This window comes from Eptatretus burgeri, chromosome 3 (assembly GCF_056783735.1).
Source record: "Eptatretus burgeri isolate ZD-2024b chromosome 3, Ebu_testis_v1, whole genome shotgun sequence".
NCBI lineage: Eukaryota > Metazoa > Chordata > Myxini > Myxiniformes > Myxinidae > Eptatretus > Eptatretus burgeri.
The window spans coordinates 122,725,603-122,742,919 of NC_140963.1; the positions used below are offsets into that span (position 1 = coordinate 122,725,603).

At 47.1% G+C, this 17,317-nt stretch overlaps 1 protein-coding gene across 1 annotated transcript in view; it reads left to right on the plus strand.

Moving 5' to 3' along the window:
• The window catches only part of LOC147030894 (integrin alpha-6-like), a 190,073-nt gene that overhangs the window by 869 nt on the left and 171,887 nt on the right, over positions 1-17,317 (plus strand). The gene's annotated exons all lie outside the window — the stretch shown is intronic.

Sequence of the window (17,317 nt, forward strand, 5' to 3'; positions counted from 1 at the left end):
CGTGTTGTGGCAGAGGTGCGAGCAGGCAGACACGAGCCGGAGGGTAACACAACTCCGCTTTATTGCGTCGAGCGAGAGTGTGGGCATACGATGCCCGTAGCTCCGCTTTATTACGCACTCGATGCACTCTACAGGCACACGACCTACAAGACACTACTAATTATACCACCTGCTGCTACAAGTCCCTAGCGGGCGCGAACAGCTATATGCATTGCAGACACGTGACTACCATCACCACTCCTCCACGCCCCCACAACACTCCCCGCATTGTGCTTTGCACGCGTATGCCAATGTGCCACATTCCTCCATTAGTCCAAGAGCATTAGGGTTTAACCTGGACATTTTTGGTAACAAGCTGATTTTTTTCAGGAAAGGTCCAGGAATGTGTGTGAAATAACATACTAAAAGTCCTCATGAATCCTCCTTGAGCGTTTTCCGCAATCCAAGATGGCGTCCAAAATGGCCGCCATTTCATGTTTTTCTCTTAACTTTGCAAGTAGGTTTCCCCAAAACGCACTTTAGATGTCTAAATATATGTTTTGAAGTACAAGGAACTCAATAGAATACATTATAAGAGATGTAGAAGCACACAAGTGCCAATGCCATCACATGATTGCCATCACATGATTCTGCAATTTCTATAACACATCACAATCACAGTACTCTATAGCATGTTTACATATTGATACCTGTGAAGTTAAATTACGGATGAATCAACTCATTGTGGGGTGCCAGAATGTCTGGTAGGAATTGTATTGGGCAGAGAAAATCTCGCAAGGAAACCCGAGAGGAAAATGATGATGATAGTGGCTACTCCACAGAAATTCACTGCCATGTAATATGTGACTTGAAGACTAACTTATTTTGTTATCCCTAGATGTGCACTGCACTTGTACTGTCGCAGCCTGGTAATATATTTTATCTCCTATGATAACCAGGGATGACATCTCATAGCACTTTGTATCCAATGGAAAAGGCACTTTAAAATGTCTGCTATTATTAATAATGAATGTATACTAGCATATCACAATATAGGAATGACATGACACACACAAAAAAGGAACCTTTTATACAAATACAGCATACATGTACCAATAGGAAGGAGTGTCATACACTCTCTGATTTCTATCATACTATAATTCTTTTCATCTGCATGAAACAAATAAAATGATTCAATACAATGTTTTAGGTGTAACGATAGACTACTCCACAGAAATTCCCTGTCAAGTGATATTACACAGTACTGTGTAGTACATGCATGAAGACACAAATTTTGATCATGCATTTAGTCTGGGTACCAAAAATAATAGTTTTACTTCCTTAATGATAACGGAATGTTTCAAATAGAACTCACCTCATGGTAGACATCAACTGCATCTTGTTGGTAAAAAAGGTTAGCACCAAGTTTTCAATTTCCGAGCTTTAGGTGACGAAAATGGACCATATGGCAAATTTATGTCGCCCTGTCTGTTTAGCATCAAACTGATGGTACAATGTTTCCCTCGTAATGTCATAAGCGATTAAGGGCACACTTCTAGACTTTAACATTCAAATTGATTTGAATACTGTATGCACAGCAACCACATTTATAATTGAAATGTTTGTTGAATATTTTCAGGATGAAATATCACAGTTAATTAATTAATGATAAATATTTAAACAATTTTGAGATAAAATTGTTAATGACGGCCATTTTGGACACCATTTTGGATTTTTGGAAGAGCTCAAACAGTTTTATTGGTACTTGCGTGCTTCATCATCTCTTAAAATGTATTCTATCGAGTTCCTTATACTTCAAAACATATATTTAGACATTTAAAGTGTGTTTTGGGGAAACCTACTTGCAAATATATGAGAAAAACATGAAATGGAGGCCATTTTGGATGCCATTTTGGACTTTTGGAAGAACTCAAGAGGTCTTATTGGTACTTGCGTGCTTCAGCATCTCTTAAGATGTATTCTAATGAGTTCCTCATACTTCAAAACATATATGTAGACATTTAAAGTGTGTTTTGGGGAAACCTGCTTGCAAAGTTATGAGAAAAACAGAAGAGGTGGCCATTTTGGACGCCATCTTGGATTGCGGAAAACGCTCAAGGAGGATTTATGAGGACTTTTAGTATGTTATTCTAGACATATTCCTGGACCTATCCTGAAAAAATCAGCTTGTTACCAAAAATGTCCAGGTTAGGGCCTATTTGACCTAATGCTCTTGGACTACATCCTAAAAGTATGATTATAAAATGACAATTATAATGAGAAGCATAATTGGCCAAGCATACAACGACATAAAAAGCAAAACAAAACGACATCAACCATGTAAAATCCTCCCAGTACCACCTAACCCTGGGGGTGATGGTCTGCTGTGAATAAAACCCAGATGAGACGGCCCAAAAGAAAAACGTGCTTCATCCGCACGGTGTGAGTGAGTTGCAATCCAAATGCAGCAGACTGTAGAAGCGCCCCAAGGCGGTCCATGCTTACACGCCTCCCGGTGAGGTCGAGGTGACACCCTAAGCGAACCTGCCCCGACACCATCAAATGCCCCCGGTCGACAAGTTGGCACACCTCCCTCAGACAGGACCGAATCAGGTAAACACCCCGAGTCTGCAAGCCCCGCAGGCGCCAGTGCGGCTGACCTTGGCGATATCAGGGGTGGGGTGATGCTGAACAGCGAATCGGCTCCGGCTCCCCGCCACTGACTCAAACCAGGAAATTAGCCGGCTCTATGACCAGCCGTCCCACACCAAACCCACGCAGCAGCGCCGGGCGCAACATCGCCCCTGCCACCGACCCCTTAGGTCACAGCAACTCCAGCCGAGACCTCAACGCACGTCCATACAGACGAAAAGCGTTGACTGGATACATGTCAGGGTCATACAACAGCAAAAACATCGTCTGCGCAGAGGAAAACTTCTCTTTACGTACAGCGTGTTCCCACAGTATAATCCTCACACATGAGAGTGCAGCAAACTGCGGACTGTCATCGAAGACCGAGATCTGGAAAATCTCTTTATTCGCAACGACTGTCCGCAAGTTCTTCACATCATAGACAGCATTGATCCCAATCAAACACATTATGCTCACACGCGGACTGTCGGCATTTGCTTTCATAACGCCATGCTGAATCACTCGTGCCGCGAGAATGAAACACACAACAATTAACAATTTATGAACCACGCTGCGCACATGTCTCTTGGTTGTCACGACGTTGAGGCAACTTGCATGCAGGTCCCCATCTGAACGTCGAAGAGGACACCGTCGATGGTCGCGTTCCGTGAACTTCTTGAATGCGACCGGCTCGCTCCAATCCCCCATTGAAATTGCCTGAACGACACGGGCGTGCACTGTATCATGAGCACAGCGCAAGCGCGAGAGTCCGTCGCAGCTGCCATGGTCCCCGTTGCTTCGGAACCGTATATTGTAGTTGCAGGAAGCAATGAACGGAAACCCATTTTGTATCGCCGCAGCCCCTGCCGCCGGGACTTCGCCCTCGGGTCTCGAGGGAGGCCCGGGCCCAAACGGAGGTAGGGGCCCGAAGGAGACACAGGTGCACCTGGAGGTACGAACTCCGAAACAGGAACCTCCTCCCCCGACACTCTAATCAGCTCGGCACGGGACGTCCAAGGCCACTGGCTGGTGCCGTCCAGTCGAGCCTGAGGCGAGCCAGCCAGTCCCGGCCCAAAAGGGCGGGCCCATCCCCTCGTACCACAAACAATGAGAGTAGGGCGCTTTGACCTTGGTAGACCACCGAGACGTCTGTCACAGCAAGTGGTGTAATTGCTTCGCCGGTGTACGTGTACAGCGAAAAGGTCGTCTTGACCAGGTGAATACCGCGGAGTTCACGAGCGGTCTGTTAGCCCATGATCGACACCGCGGCCCCGGTATCAACTTGAAACACGATCGGTGCCCCGTTCACCTCGACCTCCACTGTCATTGGTTTGTTACCTTCGGACCAATTGAAAACAGGCTCAACATCGGCTGCATTTCCTGCTCCGGGCTGCCGGGATCGCTATGCCCAGGCTGCCGGACTCGACCCGGGGCGTAAAAGTGTACGTCATGCACAAAACACCATACCGGCATAGGTCTCGACCAGGGACGTAGGGGTCGCTTCGCACACCGCCATCCATGACCGTTATGATGGCCAATGACACTCGGCACACACACCGTAGAGGTCCCTGAGTTTTCAGACCGCCGTCCGACTGACCGTGCTGCAATGTTCGGTTACGACCCGCACCGAAGACTGTGCATGCGGCCGTGGGCGCTTGGTCCACCGTGCGGACCTCCGGATCACCTGTCGTGCTCTGGCCATCGAGGCTCCGGACATCCCTCAGAGTCTGTGTGACGGCCGACGCCGCTTCTGAGTTGAATGTAATGTCCTCGTCCTTTAGCCGTGGCATTGCAGAAACCATTTCCGAGGCTTGCAAATTAGAAATAAAACTATCTCCGAGCCCGGCCCGCCGTTCACTCGACATGAATTCGCAGGCGACGGCGAGATGTCTCACCCGTGCGGCGAAACTCGCGATGCGCTTCCCTGGGCTCCTCGCCAGGTGATCGAAGTCGTACCACGCGAGCTGCGCTGATTCTCCCGGCGCTCCGTGCGCCTAGCAATCCAATTGCTCCGGCCACGACTCAAAGTCAATGCCGAGGAAAACAGGCACTCTGCACGCGTCGATCCGAAACAGCCTCGTCGCCAAGTGTCGTGTCGTGGCAGAGGTGCGAGCAGGCAGACACGAGCCGGAGGGTAACACAACTCCGCTTTATTGCCTCGAGCGAGAGGGTCGGCGTCGGATGCCCGTAGCTCCGCTTTATTACGCACTCGATGCACTCTTCAGGCACACGACCTACAAGACACTACTAATGATACCACCTGCTGCTACTGACGCTACTGGTGCTACAAGTCCCTAGCGGGAGCGAACAGCTATATGCATTGCAGACACGTGACTACCATCACCACTCCTCCACGCCCCCACAACGCTCCCCGCATTGTGCTTTGCACGCCTATGCCAATATGCCACAATGTGTAATTACCTTTTCATTCATTTACTTCACCGAGAAACCTTAGCACTCTTAACAGTGAGTGACTATTATGCACTGGCGTTGGGAAGGGGAGCGACAGAGATGGTGGGGGAGAGACGAGATCTGCTGGCACTTCCAAAAAAGGACATCTATGCTTCATGGAACTGCAATTGAAGGCTTTGTACACTGCTTGATTCTGACAGTACCGCTCTGCAGAGAATTCCGAGGTGCCTCCCTGCCCCGGAGGGGGAGGGAGGCACCTCAGCTTGGTCATGTGTTTTTCCCAGGAGAGGCCATGGCATCATGCTTTTTCGAGTTCCAAAGACTGCATCTCTGCCAAGGTTTATTGCAGTATATTGGAGGGAAAAGTCGTTCATAGGGTAGCAGTAGAGGAATTGAAAATGCATTTTTCTCCAGGTTTCTTGGCCACCTCTGTCTCTCCCTTTCTCTTGCTCTCTCTCTCTCTCTCTTGCTCTCTCTCTCTCTCTCTCTTGCTCTCTCTCTCTCTCTCTCTCTCTCTCTTGCTCTCTCTTGCTCTCTCTCTCTCTCTCTCTCTCTCTCTCTCTCTCTCTCTCTCTCTCTCTCTCTCTCTCTCTCTCTCTCTCTCCAGATAACAGGATAGTTCTTTCTGGGCTGAAGTCAGCATGCTAAATCTTCTCTCAAACATCAGAAACTCCCATCTCGGCAGGCAAAGGGTGGAAAAAAAGACCCCGTATCTCATCTGCAGTTCTGATTGGCTGTGTTTAGAGCCCTGTCTATTTTCCCTCCAGGTCTTCAAAACAGCTGTTCGCCACCACCTCTTATCTTCCCCCATCCAAAACCTCGATCTTTTCTACCCCCATTAATCCACCCCAAACCTACCTCCTTCAAATTCCTTGCCTTCCTTCCCAAAAGTCCCTGCCATATAAGGTCCTGAAAGTCCCTGTCGTGTCCATCTTGTATACCCCGTGTTGCCCGCCCCATCCCTCTCCCTTCCACAGATCTGCAAACGTCTCTGTTCCCCACTGTTTTGTCCTTTCCTCTCCAAATCCCTCTTGTCTCCTGCCTCCCCCGCCCCCTTGTTGTGCATTGTGTGTTAGCTCTCATACGAGTTTCAACAATGTATACAAAAAAAATAATGTCATCACGTTGAGGAAGTAACAGCCAGATAGGTAGGTGAGGAATGTCCAAGTGACCCCTCTGTTTTCTCAACCTTATGGCCACCCCATGGTATAGTTGACCAGGCCAGTCCCTGAAATGACCTCTGAGTCTAAAACTTTGCCAGGCTATTTAATGCACCACAGCCACCAAAAGACTATTCCAAACAATTCTGCATGCATGCTTCGGTGGTGGACAGATTGCATTCCTAAGATCCCTCCTCACACTATACAAACCACATTCCAATGTCTACAATTCCCACAAACAATATTTAAACCTATATTCTACAATTAACATCATTATCCTTATTTTATATATATACTCCACATGACATGTGCTATCTTTTTATTTTGTATGCATCGTGTGTGGAATGGAGATGTTTGGATCAGTTCAGAAAAGATGTTCACAATCGAGGAGGAGTGGTCAAAATTTCAGCCAAATGGCTCACAACATGGCCCTTTTATTGGATAACATGGATAACATATTGGTATGTGGAAAGGTGGGATCATGGCTAAATTGTGAGAATAGCATGGCTCGTCTGAATGGTGTAACATAGTGTATGTAATTTATACACAGTAAAGCTCGGGATAACATTGAATTTGTGAAAACATTCTGTTTGGTGAGGCAGGGTGAGCACTTGTGGGTTATTAGAAAGATGGGTGCGCTTTGAATATGCACTCAAATATGGATGCTCAAAAGTCAATGAGCAGGTTGGTACCTGCTCGTACCTTGACCAAGTTCTCACCTCATCCCTTGTTTGGGTATGTCAGTTCCTTATTTCGTTGGTGCCGAAGTGGTTGGGTTAATTTCGTTACTATTTCTGTTCCTGTAAAGTGGAAAGACTCCCTGATTTGCCTTTCCATTGTGTCCTAGACTGGCTGGTTTGTGTTGTTATTGTTTCGCTTGTCTTTCCCGATCCCACATGGTTTTAGTTATAAATCCTTTTTATTAATCGAGGTTTTGTCCTGAGTTTTCCCGTGTACTTCAAACCGCCACGTTTTAAATCAGGTACACATTGGGGGTGAATACACCACTAGAGTTAGCTGTCGCAGCGTGGTTGGTAGTGAGTTAAAAGATTGTTCAGCTGTTTGCAGAATATTAGCTCCCAGTGCAGAGGTATGTCATGTTCGTAATCCTCTGATGCAACAATATATCTCGGAGACTGATCTATTATTCCAACAAATACAAACAACTTTGCTGTTTTAGCTCATGTCAATTTTTATATCACAATCCATTCCTTTTGGTGACTTTACTCCAGCAAAATACTTCACAAGAACAAAATTACGTTTGAAGTTTATCGACAGTTTGAATAAACTATTTAAGGAACCGAGGTACATCAAAGGGCGGAGGAGATCCTTGTGAGCCAACGGCCATCCATATCTAGTGCCCAACTGTGTCTGCAGACGTCCTCCTGCAGTTGGGTCACTTCTTATTAGGAGGTTGGTGGCAGGATTTGCACTCCGGCCACCGTAAAACCCTTCATTCCGCAAAACGCAAAAACGCAAAAAAAATCTGAAAACCCACTCCGTGGGAGTACCCCCTGTGCAGCTTCCCTTCGCAGGGCAGCTCACCGGATGACGGGATTGAGGCAAAGCCTTCGGGACCCCCAATCTTTGATAGGAGGGAAACCACGGGGTAACATCCCTGGGGCAGATTGCGGGAGAGTATGTCGGAGTGGTGCTGAGGTGTCGTCCACCAGACGGCGGTCTCCTTGGGTTAACCTGAGGCGGTCCCATCGGGTGGGTGCCTGGAATGTCCTATCCCTAAGAGAGAATGATCACCTGTCTCTGTTATCATCTGAGCTCAAGCGTTTGGACATCGGGATTGCAGCTCTCTCTGAGGTTCGGAGACCGGATTGCGGCGAGATAATGGTGGGTGGTTACACCTACTATTGGTCTGGTCGCTCTGATGGTTACCATACCCAAGGAGTTGCTGTAGCTGTGTCCAATAAGCTGACCCCAATGATAATTGAGGTAACACCGGTCAACGAGCGTATTATGAGATTAAGGATTCGTCACTCCTTAGGTGTCATTTCCCTGGTCTCTATTTATGCTCCGACTGAGGCGAGTGATCTCACCGTGAAGGATGCATTCTACGCCACACTCGAGTCTGTGGTTGATCAGTGCCCCAGACGAGACACACTTCTAGTCTTGGGGGATTTCAATGCATCGACTGGAACTGATAGGGACGGTTATGAGGTGTGTGTTGGTCCCCATGGGTCAGGAACTATGAATCAGAATGGCACTAAGTTCCTTGACTTTGCAAGAAGTCATGGACTTAGGGTGGCTGGTTCATGGTTTCAGCGCCCACAAGCTCATCGCTGGACTTGGTATTCCAACGCTGGCGGTGTGGCAATGGAGATTGACCATGTCCTCATTGACGGTCGTTGGAGGATGATCCAGAACTACAGGGTCTACCGGAGTGCTCAATTCCTCAATACTGACCACAGGCTTGTTGTAGCAACTCTAAAGCTGCACCTTAAATCCTGGAGAATGGTACCATCCCAGCCGAGGCTGGATGTTGCCAAGCTCAGGGATGAGAGAGTAGCTGAGGAGTTTGCGAACAGGCTGAGTGGACACTTGGGGGGTCTGGGTGCTTTGGGGGGTCCTGAAGAGTTGTGGAGCGTCTTCAAGACCACCGTCCTTGATGTTGCCGGTGGATGCCTTGGAGCTCACCGCAGGGCAAAGAAGAATTTTGTCTCTCAAGGGACACTGGATACCATTGACCAGAGTCGCAGGGCCAGGCTGAATGGCAGAGCTGAGCTGTTCAGGGCGCTGAGGCGTAAAACTGTACGTGCACTGAGGGTGGACAAGGAGGCCTATGTGCGAGGAATCTGTGAGGGGGTAGAGCATCACCTGTGGACAGGTGATTCTCGTCCCGCTTACAGGGGAATTCACGCATTACGTTCATCCAAGCCCATCCCTCGGAGCACTACAGTTCGAGCAGAGAGTGGTAGGCTCTTGACAGAGGAGTCTGAAGTGAAGGCCCGCTGGGCCGGTTACTTTGAGCGGTTGTACCAGGCTGATCCTCCAACTGTCGAGTTGGACGTCAAGGGTGTTACAATCCCTGTTGCTGACCCTCGAATCAACTGTGGTCCACCGACGGTTGTGGAAACACAGGCTGCGGTGAACCAGTTGAAACGGGGCAAAGCTCCAGGGATCTGTGGCATCCATGCCGAACTTCTCAAGGCTGGTGGAAATGCTGCACTCGTGTCGTTGCATGCAGTTTTGTGCTCTGCCTGGAACACAGGCATCATCCCAACTGACAGGAAGAGGGGCCTTGTTGTCCCTCTGTGGAAAGGGAAGGGTGATCGCCAAGACTGCAACAACTACCGAGGGGTGACGCTGCTCTCAATGCCGGGCAAGGTCTTTGCTCGGATAATTCTCGATAGGGTTCGCCACCATCTGCTTGAGCACCAGCGTCCAGAGCAGTCAGGCTTTACACCAAAGAGGTCAACGATTGACCGTATCCTTGCCCTTCGTGTCCTCACCAAACGCAGACGAGAGTTTCGGCAGGGGCTGCTTGCAGCCTATGTTGATCTCTGTAAAGCGTTCGATTCAGTGAATCGGGATGTCCTCTGGAGGATTCTTGGTCTTCGTGGGGTGCCACCAAAACTGATCGATCTGATGTCTGAACTCTACTCTGGTACTGAGAGTGCTGTGAAGTGTGGTGGTACCATCTCTGACTTATTTCCAGTTGTTACTGGAGTTCGTCAGGGATGTGTACTTGCCCCCACACTTTTCAGCACTTGTATGGACTGGATTCTCGGGAGGATGTCGGAGAGATCAAGTTGCGGTGCGTCATTTGGGAATGTCAAGATCTCGGACCTTGACTTTGCAGATGATGCAGTCATCTTTGCGGAGACTTTAGACATCCTCTTGGGGGCCCTCGAGGTGCTGAATGAGGAGTCGGAGCCGTTGGGATTAAGGGTTTCTTGGGTCAAAACTAAGATCCAGGCTTTCGGTGACATCTTGGATGCTGCTGTCCTGTCTGTGTCTGTTTGTGGTGAGGATGTTGAGGTCGTGGAGAGATTCACTTACCTTGGCAGTGATATTCATGTCTCTGCTGGCTGCGAGTCAGAGGTCAATAGACGTCTGGGTCGGGCCTGGGGAGTCATGGATTCACTGGATCATGGGGTGTGGCGCTGCCGGTACCTGTGCGGGAGGATGAAAGTCCGAGTCTTCAGGTCCTTGGTACTTCCAGTCTTGCTCTATGGGTGCGAGACTTGGACTCTGACCAAGGATCTGAGACGGAGACTTCATTCCTTTGGTACCAGGTCTCTTCGGTGAATCCTTGGCTATCGCTGGTCGGATTTTGTGTCCAACGAGCGGTTGCTGAGAGAGACTCGGATGAGATTTGTTATCTGCATAGTCCGTGAGTGTCAGTTGCGGCTGTATGGACATGTGGCTCGTTTTCCTGACTCTGATCCTGCTCACCAGATTCTCTCAGCGAGGGAGTCTCATGAGTGGAGGAGGCCAGTGGGTCGACCACGTGCCTCATGGTTGCAACAGGTTGACCATCATCTCAAGGAGATGGGGATGGGCCTGGCATCTGCCTGGGGGATGGCCAGACGGAGGCCCCTGGAGTGCCGGCGGAAAGTGGACGCAGCGACGTGCTGTTCTGGCACATGCTCCCATACCTGACCTGACCTGTACATCTTGGATGAAAATTTGACTTTGTAAAGATAATTAAAGAATTGCAACAAAATTGTTTATTCATAGGCAATTGACAGTTTGAATAAACTATTTAAGTTTCTTCAAACTGTCAATTGCCTCTGAACAAACATTTTAAATAAACCATTTAACCTCCTATCACTACTTACACCAACATCAACTCATCCAGGGAATTCTTTCAAAGAAACTTGCTCTCTTTCATGCACAGATTTATCCCATGTCATATTGAGTTGTCCCTTTCTACCCTTCCTCTCGCCCATGGCTCACTGAAGCTTGTGGTGAGGCGGTTGTCCTGAAACAACTTGCCTTCGCCTCATGGAAGGTAAATCCTACTGAAGGCAATCTCAGTTCCTTCCATAAAGCTCAGAACAAGTGCGTGTCTACACTAAGGAGCCAGGAAACAACATCTTTCCAATCTCAAGTCTGAACTCTCAAACCTGTCTCCCTCCTCCAAATCCTGGTGACACCAAGATTAGTCTGTTTCTGGTGTACGTTCCCGTCCATGCCCTCCATTCCCTCAAATGGCCGCACAGCTGACACTGCACGTGAAAAGGCTGAATGCCTAAACTCTGTGTTTGCTTCTAAATCTTGTATCCCAAACCCATCGCTTTCTGTACCCACCTTACCCAGTCGCACCCAACTGTCCCGGACTCTGTGTCCTTTTCTCCTGACAAAGTGGAGAGTTTGCTGTCAAACCTCGACTCAGATTCTGCAACCGGTCCAGACGGCATCAGCCCACGTGTCCTAAAATCCTACTCTGCTGCTCTTGCTCACCCTTTATCTGTTCTATTCACCCTCTCATTTGCCCAAGGTCATCTGCTATCTGCTTGTAAATCAGCAAACATTACTGCTCTGCATAAAAAGGTGCAAAAACAGATCCCTACAACTACAGACCAATCAGCCTGCTCCCAATCATCAGCAAGGTTATGGAATCCATCATCGCTTCTGACATCAAATTCGTCCTCTTCTCCAATGGCTTGATTTCTGATCATCCATTTGGTTTCAGACCAGGTCACTCTACCCTGAATTTGCTGCTTCTGCTCTCCCAACAATGGATGGAGGTCCTCAATGCCATATGAGATCAGAGCCATCTCTCTCGACATATCGCGTGCTTTTGATATGGTCTGGCACCCTGCCCTGCTCAACAAACTCTCTTCTATGGTATCCAAGGACATCTCCACTCATGGCTCACAGACTTTGTCTCCTGTCACAGCCAATGTGTAGCCATTAATGAAGTTCTTTCATCCCCTCTTCCTGTCCAGGCTGGAGTTCCTCAAGGTAGCGTTCTGGGTCCTGTTCTTTTTCTGGTTTTCATCAATGATCTCTCTGACTCTCTGGAAAATCTTCTTTATCTCTTTGCTAATGACTCCACCCTCCGCCGTACCATCTGTCATCCCTCAGATTTGCAAGCAGCAGCCTCTTCACTCTCTGCAGATCTCGATAAAATCACAAGCTGGTCCAACCCTTGAAACACATCTTTCAATCCTGAAAAATTCACACTCTCACTATGTCTTTTTGAAAAGACTGTCAAGAACCAACCCCCCCATCTACATTCTCAACAATCCTTTTTAAGAAGTTCTTTCATTCAAGCTTTTGGGTCACACCATCTGCCATTATCTCTACTGAGAAAGACATTTCCAAGCTCTCCTCTAAAGCCAGTCGCCGACTGGACATCCTCCATCATCCAAAGTCCTTCCTTGGCACACCTGAGCTCCTGACAACATATAAAGCTTTCATCCGCAGCCTGAGGGAGTACTGCGCTCCCCTCTGTGCTGGTGCTCCTGCCTCTCATCTTTCTCAGCGTCATGCTGTGGAAACCAACGCATTTAGGATCATTGGTATCTCCTGCGATGAATCTTTGCCTTTGGGTCTGTCACTCTCTCACCACAGGCAGGTCGGTTGTGTCTTTCTGTCTTCTTACGTCTCCTCTCTGACCTCGCCCCCCCCCACCCTCACTCTCTCTGAGATCTGTCCCCCGCTCTCATATTTCCACAGGGCGCTCAAGATCTGCCAGCAACCCCCTTCTGGCAAAACTACCAAAATCACGAATCACTGCTCACCTTCACTCGTTCATTCCTCTTTTTTCCCACCTTTGGAAAAAAAACTCCCACACTCTCTTCAATCCCATTCTTCCATCCAGGTCTTCAGAACAGCTGTTCACCACCATCTCATATCTTCTGTCATCCAAAACCAGAATCTTTTCTACCCCCACTAATCTACCCCAAACCCACCTCCTTCAAATTCCCTGCTTACCTTCCTGAAAGTCCCTGTGGTGTCTATATTGTTTACCCCATGTTCCCCACCCCATCCCTCTCCCTTCCACAGATCTCTTCATGTCTCTGTTCCAAACTGTTTTGTGCTTCCCTCTCCCACCCCTGTTTTCTCTTGCTCCCTTTATTGTACATTCTGTGTGTTAGCTCTTATACAAGCCTCGACAATGTACACACAAAAAAAACAAAAATAAAAACCTTTTGATGAAATGTTCTTGATTTATTTAGCAGAATGAATAAGATGTCAGAATTAGCCAATATAAGTCTTCCCATTCACCTCTTTTTAATGTGATCATGTTCATGTATTCATATTTATGGGAGGAGCTAAAAGTCATTGTGAACTGCATTTTACAGATCAGGGGTGTGGTGGTGCCGGAGTGCACTGGAGTGCCACTCCAGCAACCCATTAAATTGGAGGCACGGCTAAAGGCCCGGTCACACCTTGACGTTTTAGCCAACGTATGCCGATTTTTGAAATTTTTTTCTAAAACGCTGGCACACGTTGAATACGTTATGGGTAAGTTTTGATAACATTGAGAGCACACTGGCATACGTCGTAGTACGTTGCCATACGTCGTTGTACGATGGCTTTAAACGTTGTACTTTTCGGTTGTCCTCAAATTTTTTCATGCTTGAAATTTCACGACGTATGCCGGCGTATGACTCACACGTTCCGCTACGCTGGCCACAAGTTGTAGGCACGGTCTGCGATCGTTGACAGACGTCAACACATGCTACTTGTAAGTTAATCATAAGTTGAGACACGCCGAGGTAATGTTTAGCGTACCCGAAACTTATTTCTAACCTATGATTAACGTGTTGTTGGCACGTTACGCGATCGTTGCCACACATCGACAGACAGACGTTACTTTTAAGTTACTCATAGGCTGAAAGACGTCGGTATAATGGATCGTCCTTGCGTCAGCGTCCACGGCCACGGCCAGGACACTTATTTGCAGCATTCTTCAAACTTTTCTTCGGCATGACGAGGATGTTCACACTTCGATGTCTAGCTTGGCTATGATTCCAATTGTCCATCGGCAGCGTCTATTTAAAATAGTCGAGTTTGAGTGTTTTAACACGTTCAGAAGAAACGTTTCAAATTTCCAAACCCCAGCGTCAAAAAACAAAGGCGAGTGACAGCAATTTAAATCGTTCATTGTAAACAATGAAAATAGCTAAGTGGTACCGTTTAAAAGTCGTTGAGTGTAAAAAAAATCCAATTGTTGAGCACAAGCGTCTACTTTCAATAGTGGAGATGCAGCCATTTAAATCGTTGAGTGGCAGCCTATGAACCTACCCGTGGACACGCGGACGCAAGGACGATCCATCATAACCCACACCCTCCCCCTCACACTCACCTACTACTGCCAACATGAACAAACTACTACTAATACTAATACTAATACTAATACTGATACTGCTGACATGGACATCGACTCAAAAAGGACTCGAAAACACTGTTGAGTTCCCCTTTTATGAGCAGCATTTTTATATACCAATTCCCAAAACCGCTGGGAACACGACTTTATATGGCAGTTGTAAGTTAGAAACACGTTCATTTTTTTTTTTTGTCGACCGGAAGACGCCATTGGAATACGTCTACATACGTCGATGTGTGTTGGGACTACGTAAAGAATTGGTTCAAAGCACGTCAAACATAAGTTAGAAATAAGTTTCGCGTAAAAAAGACATTACCGCGACGTGTTTCGACTTATGAGTAGCTTATAAGTAGCGTTTGTGGACGTGTGTAAGCGTCCACATATCGTGTGTAAAATTTATCCCCATCGCATGCGGAACGTGTGTCATACGCCGAGTACGTCGTAAAATTTTGAACATGTTCAAAATTTCTTGACGTACTCTACTTACTACGACTTATGATAGCGTATTTAGCGTTCTACTCGCGCATACCAAACTTACTCATACCGTATTTGACATGCCCCAACGTTTTAGACACATTTTTCTTAGGTCGGCATACGCTGGCAAGATCGCCAAGGTGTAACCGCGATGTTGTCACTTCCATTTCTACGGCAGTTATTATTCGAATCGTTGTGCGTCAGCCTTTTAATAGGCTACGTCACGACATCGTCGGCGATGCGTGCAACGCGCTATGCCTAAGTTAGACTATCGTTGGGCATCGGTTGTGTAGGCCGACAACAGGTTCAGCATTCGTTGGTATAAGTTATCTATAACACAACGAAACGTTCTGTGTAGTTACCAATGCGTTATACATAAGACCAAGTCGCTATGAATACGTCCGAATCTTTAAAAATAAACATCAAAAGTTCAACGTAAGCCAGCGTTTTACATACATTTTAACACGTTGCCATCGCTGGCTAAAACGTCAAGGTGTGACCGGGCCTTAAGCAAAACAACAACAAAACATCCATGTTCACGATCAGTTACGTTATTGCGCTCAGTGTGCTTTTCTGGCCAAATAATCGGGGTCAAAGCTTGGCCCAAATCTTGGATATGTCAATACGTTGGACACCGTCTCGGGAGCGATATTATAGGCAACACAGACCCGGATGAATTGCCGAATACAGCAAGGTCCAGAAGCGAGATGAACTTTCCAACCATTTCATATGCAGATTTAGTTTGTTATATTTACTAAAAGGTTTTACACCCTGGAAGATATGAAAGCATGGGAAGCTTTGGATTCCTACAACCAGTTGAAGTCTGGGTGGATCAGTGATGTGGCTTTCCTTAGCAGAATAGCTATCACACATAAACACGAGTAGGCCTATAATATATCAATGACATGGACTCATGTTGACAGAGCAAAAAAAGCATGATGTTATACTGCATATGTTAACATCATGGTTATCTGCACTGTCATCTCCTTCAACACTCTCAGGTGTTTATGTTGTCCCTCAATATGTTGTTACTCAACACTTCATCTAGTCTTGCTGTGTCCAGCTTGATTGGCAGTGCTTTCATTGAATGGAACAAAGGAATATTTCGAGTGAACTTGCAAGACTGATCTTCTCCTCTTTTGGCAGAATTTTTTCTGTGGGGACTTAAGACCTTCCTTCTTGTCCTCTTGACAAAGGCAGCACTAAGCCCAATTAGTTTCTCTTTTAGATTTGGCATCCATAGCCATTGTGATTCAGAGCCGAGGGTTTATCCTTTTACCGTTCTGTATCACGTACACTTTCCTGTATGGGATACAACTAGGTGCATGAATAAGTTTGCCATATACTTGGCCTGATCGTTCATCCAGTGTCATTTAAGTCCTGTGCGATCTGTACACCATCCAGATAACTAAAACCCCCTTACCCTTGGCTCGGCTCTCCCGCACTGGCACATCTTGTTAATTCAGGTGCGGCTGCCTAAACTATATGGGCCTGGTTAGGTAGCATTTGGGACACGAAGTATTTGCAGCCAACTTGCCATATATGATTACTTTTGTGACTTCTATACTTCCTTTCATGTCGATGTGTCGTTCCCTTGTCTTATATTCCTCCTTTACTGCCATTAGTTCCCACTTTGTTTCTATTGGCATTATTCTGAAGTCCTTTTTCATCCCTGTATTGCTTAAGATTTCGATTTTTAGTTGTTCCTGCCCTTCCTCAAGTCCTTTTTATCTCCGTCTGGATTTTATTTATTTTATGTGTCACTTTCACCTAACCCGCCTTCATCTCTTTCCGGACACTGTCCACGCACCCCTTCACTCCATTCACCTCATCCCGTACAGCTTGGAATCTCAATGCCACGTCATCACCCATTGCCTTCATGCCTGCCTTCACCTCTGCCGTTCCAAAAGTCATGAGCATCAGTGGATTCCACATGTTAATGCCGAATATAGTAGAACACAAGTTATTAGCGACATCAACCCATCTATTCACTCCAATAAAAACACAGGCTTGGCACATGCACACCACAGGCGTTCCCACAAAGCACTGTGATAAAATGAAGTTCAATGACGTATCGTTTCACCAATGTGCAGTGGTTGAATTCCTCGTGAAGGAGAACAACTCACCTGCAGATATCTAAGGCTCATGGAGTCAGGTGTACGAGATGCCTGCATGGGCGCAAGCAGTTTCAGAAGGTGGGTGAAACACTTCAAAGATGGAAACATGGACATCACTGATCAGCTACGCTGTGGTCGGCTGAGAAGTGCCAAGACTGAACGCAACAAGCAGAAAGTTCATTTGCTCATCAATAAGGACCGAAGGGTGATGGTTAGGGACATCGCAGCACAGCTTGGCATGGGAC